This window comes from Neodiprion lecontei, chromosome 6 (genome assembly GCF_021901455.1).
Source record: "Neodiprion lecontei isolate iyNeoLeco1 chromosome 6, iyNeoLeco1.1, whole genome shotgun sequence".
In the NCBI taxonomy this organism is placed as follows: Eukaryota; Metazoa; Arthropoda; class Insecta; order Hymenoptera; family Diprionidae; genus Neodiprion; species Neodiprion lecontei.
In genome coordinates, this window is record NC_060265.1 from 17,945,404 (window position 1) to 17,951,521 (window position 6,118).

Sequence of the window (6,118 nt, forward strand, 5' to 3'; positions counted from 1 at the left end):
AGGCATAGAGTATTCAACAACGATAATGCAATCCTTAAAATTCATCATTCATCTCTGTCTGGAAAGCTGATTCGCAAGGCGTGGTATTCTAGATATATCAAAACTAAGCTAGCGGCACGTGTTTGCATTGTTATAAAAATACCCGTACTCTACATACACTGTTTCTAATCTTTTGCTACATTTGGTTTAATCCCCATGCTTCCACAGCACGAATAGTCGGAAATGTTTTTGATTATCAATAATAAAATAAAAGAAGTAACAAAGCTTAGATTTATTGTTAAAGCTCTAATGAATACATCAAACTGCGGTCGAATCAATTCATTTATTATTAGCACATGACCTCTGTATATTTGATAAATTATTCCTAAATACAGTGAAACATATGTATTTATAATGAAATATCATGCAATGGGCTGTGTAAACTATAAACTATAATTTCTATCAAATAGCTGCTTTTGTGTCAACAGGGCTTTGAGACTCAGTTAAGTTGGATCTCGATTTTTGCCATCGTGTGTAGGACATTGGGTTACAAGAACAAATGCGAATTACGAACAACTCCGTATTAGAGATAAGGATATTTTAGTTCAAGTATACCTATACACAGAAATCCGTATGCGAATATACTAAAACCTCTGTGTTTACTGTAAAAATCTAGTTCTGAATATGTGTATATATGCATATACACATGCATAAGTATACATATACACATGCATGTACATAAATAATTGCCAAGAAAAGAGAAACAGTCGCAACTTGTCGCAAATAGAGTAAAGCGTAAGATTAATAATATAGAAATTACACAAGCGCACCATAAAACATGGCAAGGGTAATCCTAGTGCAGTGATTGTATAAACTGAAGAAATATACATTTACATATACATGATATAAGTTAATAGACTAGAAAAGGGTATTTAGAGAGCTTATCTAATTCCGATCTTGTCACAATAGATCGTTAACATAATCGATATACGGTTAAAGCTGTATTAGCTACATTTACTATTAGAGATAATATTTTTTATCCATTTTTATAGTTATTTAATTTCTTCTACAACAATTTTTCAAACTTCACCGCAAAATGCCCAAAGAGTTCTCGTAGTGCAAATACGAGTCCAATTACCTTACAGATGGCATTACATTGATTTTTGCCTTCTCGCGTCGAGTTATAAATACAGAGAAATCTCAATGAGAGCTCATTTATATAAGATTGATTGCAGTGCTATATTCGTAGATGTACATGTTATTCTATCTTATATACTGTCCTAAATTTTAAACACACAGCACAACAATGGCTGAAAGCACAATGGCAAGAAGAGAGGAGCAATCTGCATCTTAATAAATCTTTTCTTCTGCATACGTAGCGGAGCGATGTCACGTCGGAGGATATGTACTAGTGGATCACTAGGTGGGGCACAGATCTGAAATATAATTATGTTAAAAGTCTTCAACATCTCTTACAGAAGGTAGGTACGTTGCCAGACCTTATATACCAACAATGAATATTCATGGAGGCTATATTCATAAATACTTACAAAAGTAAGCTAATATTTTACCCGCAATTGCTTATTACTGATAACTTGATATGATTACAATTTTGTTTACTACGGTTTACTTATTTTCAGACAATCCTGAAGTTGTATTCCAAGTTTTTCTAAAAATTCATCGCCTGAATAACATTACGAACTTCAACCTCATGATAATAACGGGACCGTGAAATATACAAGTGTTTATCTCGCACGGATCCAAGACAAGGTGAAAGAAATCAACCCACCTTTCAATATGTAGTCCGTTGATAATGTGGGCACCGTTGGACTATCCTCATTAATAGCCTTTAATACTGAAAACAAAAACATATTATTAATTTCGAATGACGTTATTAAGTAATTGTTGGTACTGTTACCAAGAAGTTGTAAAACTTACTCTTAATGAGGACTTGTAAAGCTTGATTATCAGGTGGGCCACTGTCCATGTGATAAGGTATCACTGTTGTCAAATACTGTAAATTATCGATATATTTTTGTCTGGTTAGAAACGTATCTCATAGGTCTAACAAGATTGAAAAAGTACTAATCAGACTTTGCTCGTAAATCTAAGATGCCTACCTTGGAATCTTGTATGGATCTATGCTGCGGCAAAGGGCTATTACTATTTTCTATTCGGTTTTTCTTCTTTGTCACCCTACCCTCCCCTCCCCCCGCACCATGCCTCCATTACTACTACCACTTCTATTTCTACACCTACTCCTGATCCTACTCCTACTTCTACTCCTGATACTACTTCTTTCCCTGATACTACTCCTACTCCCGATCCTGATCCTACTTCATCAAATATCATAATGATGCTAAACTCACCGAGCACATATCCTCGTCTTCCTCGTCCTCCTCCTCGTCCAGCTCGACCGCCTCCATCTACCGCTCACCACCTTCAACGACCACTGCTAACCACCTTGGGTTATACCTGGAATAGTGATAAATATTTTTAGTATAAGAACACATCAAAAATATCATGTAAGGATTAATATAATTAATTAATATGTAATAAATTTTATTAGCGCATTTGAAGCTACTGAACATGGTCTTGCGCGAAAAATGAATTGAAGTAATTTATTGTAAACATGACAAGTTTGAAAAATTTCAAATACAATGTTAATGCAATTACCAATAAATATTATCAAAATGTTTTACTCACCGAGCACAAATCCTCCTCCTCCGCGTCCACCTTGTTCTTCACATCTTCCTCGTCCTCCTTCTTGTCCACCTCCAACCACCGCCAACCACCTCCACGAACCACCGATAACCACCTCGGATTATACCTGGAACAGTAATAAATATTTTCAGTATAAGAACACACCAAATATACTATATAAGGACTAATGTAATTATTCAATCAATTGATAATATAATAAATTTCACTAGCGCAATTATAGCTACTGAATATGTGCTTGCTTCAAAAATGAATCGAAATAATTTATTGTAAACATGACCCTACATGACATAACCCTACCCTAACTCACCCTACCCTACCCTACCTTACCGCCCACCATAGCCTTACCTACCCCACCTCATCCCACCCCCCACCTCTCACGAGTACACGGTACTCAAGATCCTACTCCTCATTCTACTCTCACTCGTACTTTTCCTCCTACTCCTGATCCTACTCTAACTCCTTCTCCTGATCCTACTCCTACTCCATCAAATATCACGGAATGTTATTCTCACAGTGGACAAATCCTTGTCATCGTCGTCCTGTTCCTCGTGCACCTTGATCACCTGCAACCACTGCCAAACATCTCCAACGACCACCGATAACTTCATCTGGTCGTACCTCGAATACTAATAAATAATTTCAGTATTAGAACACAATAAAAATATTGTGAAAGGATTGATATAATTTTTTCATTGACACATTTTACGAGGATTGTGAAAACATTACGAAACATTACAGAAATTTCACTAGCTTATTGGACCAAGCAAAAATCAGAACACGTCAAGAATGTCGTGTAAGTAGCAGTATAATTTTTTCACTGTCATATTCTACCAAGAAGATTCCGACAAAATTATAAAAAATTATAGAAATATCATGAACGCATCGATAGCTACTGAATTTGTGCTCGCGTGAAAAATGAATTGAAATAATTTATTCTGAACATGGCAAGTTTGAAAGGTTTTAGACAGAATATATTTGCAATTGCCATTAAATATTATAAAAATGGTAAACTCACCGAGCACAAATCCTCGTCCTCCTTGTCCACCTTGTTCTCCTTGTCTTTCTCCTCCTCCTCCTCGTCCACCTCCGACCACCTTCAACCACCGTCAACCACCTCCAACAACCACCGATAACCACCTCGGGTCATACCTGGAATAGTAATGAACATTTTCAGTATGAGAACAAATTAAAAGTATTATATGAGGATCAAAAGAATTAATTAATAAATCAATAATATAATACATTCCATTAGCGGATTTATAGCTACCGAATTTTTGATGCCACATGATTACAATTGTCATTAAATATAGATTTATTATTTAATACACGACCTGACCCTACCCCGCCCCAGCGCACCTCACCTCATCCCACCCTTCCACCCTTTAACGCTCCTACCCTTTTATTCACACTCCTACTATGACTCCAGATCCTACTTCTACTCCTACTCTACTCACAATGCTACTCCTGATCCTACCTTCACTGCTACTCCTACTTCCTACTTCTATTCCTATGCCTACTCCATCTCCTACTTTTAATTTTAACTCCTATATCTACTCCATCTCCTCTGCTACTTCCAGCTCCTATTCCTACTCTATCTCCTACTACTGCTACTCTTACTTCTACCATAACTCCTACTACTCCTTCTCCCACTCCTACTCCCTACTCCTACTTCTGATTCTACTCCTGATCCTATTTCTATTCCATCAAACATCATAAAAATGTTATACTCGCAGTGCACAAGTCCTTGTCATCGTCGTCCTTTTCCTCGTGCACCTTCATCACCTACTCTACCCTACCCTACCCTACCCTACTCTCAAGTACGAGTTACTCACGATCCTACTTCTCATTTTTCTCTCACTCGTACTTCTCCACCTGCTTCTGATTCTACCTCTACTCCTACTCCTTTTTCCTACTACTATTCCGATTCCTACACCATCTCCTACTCCTATTTCTTACTCCATCTCCTACTATTGCTACTCTTACTTCCACTTTAACTCCTACTACTCCTTTTCTCACTTCTACTCTCACTCCTACTTCTGATTCTACTCCTGATCCTACTCCATCTCCCACTCCTGATCCTACTCCTACTCCTACTCCATCAAATATCATACAAATGTTATACTCACAGTGCACAAGTCCTCGTAATCGTCGTGCTTTTCCTTGTGCACCTTCATCACCGCAACTACTGCCAACAACCTCCAACGACCACCGCTAACCACCTCTGGTCATACGTCCAATACTGATCAATAATTTCAGTATCAGAACACAAGAAAAATATTGTTGAAGGAGTGACATAATTTTTTTATTGACACATTCTACGAGGATTATGAAAAAATTATGAAACATCACAGAAATTTCACTAGCGTGTTGGAACAAACAAAAATTAGAACACTTTAAGAATGTTGTGTACGTACTAATATGATTTTTTCACTGACACATTCTATCAACAAGATTATGATAAAATTATCAAAAATTATAGAAATATCATGAGCGCATCGATAAATACTGAATTTGTGCTCGCGCGAAAAATTAATTGAAATAATTTATTGTGAACATGACAAGTTCGAAAAATTTTAGATATAATATAATTACAATTGCCATCGAATATTATAAAAATGTTAAACTCACCGAGCACAAATCCTCGTCCTCCTCGTCCACCTTGTTCTCCTCGTCTTCCACGTCCCCGTGCTTGTCCACCTCCGACCACCTTCAACCACCGCCAACCACCTCGGGTCATACCTGGAATAGTAATAAATATTTTCAGTATGAGAACACATCAAAAATATTATGTCAGGATTTTTATACTGAATCAATTAAGCAATAATACAATAAATTTCATCAGCGCATTTATAGCTACCGAATTTATGTTTACTCGGAAAATGAATTGATATAATTTATTATAAATATGACAAGTTCGAAAGATTTTAGATATCACATAATTACAATTGCCATTAAATATTATAAGAATATTAATTAATTAATTAATAATATAATAAATTGTATAAAATTATTCATAGCTACTGAATATGTGCTTGCACGAAAAATGAATTGAAATAATTTATTGTAAACGTGACAAGTTTGTAATATTTCAGATGAAATGTAATTACAATTGCCATCAAATATTATAAAAGTGTTTTACTCACCGAGCACAAATCCTCGTCCTCCTCGTCCTCCTCCTCGTCCACCTCCGACCACCTTCAACCACCTCGAACAACCACCGATAACTACCTCACCTTTTACCTTGAATAGTAATAAATATTTTCAGTATAAGAACACATAGAAAATATTGTGTAAGGATTAATATAATCGAGTAATTGAATAGTTAATTAATTAATATTATAACAAATTGTATAAGCTCATTCATACCTACTGAATTTGTGCTTGCGCGAAAAACGAATTGAAATAATCCATTGTA

The 6,118-nt window shown here is 36.0% G+C and overlaps 1 long non-coding RNA gene across 5 annotated transcripts; it reads right to left on the minus strand.

Annotated features, from left to right (window-relative positions):
• Positions 1-761: 761 nt before the first annotated feature.
• LOC124295138 lies at positions 762-5,879 on the minus strand. 5 transcript variants are annotated; one of them, XR_006905057.1, is made up of 5 exons: positions 5,847-5,873; positions 2,349-2,454; positions 1,918-1,993; positions 1,769-1,834; positions 762-1,415 (listed from the first exon to the last, which is right to left on the minus strand). It is a non-coding gene; the product is annotated as an uncharacterized LOC124295138 (long non-coding RNA). The 5 variants fall into 5 exon arrangements; XR_006905058.1 differs by lacking the exon at positions 5,847-5,873 and adding an exon at positions 2,686-2,744; XR_006905059.1 differs by lacking the exon at positions 2,349-2,454 and having other exon boundaries at positions 5,847-5,879.
• Between the last annotated feature and the right edge of the window lie 239 nt (positions 5,880-6,118).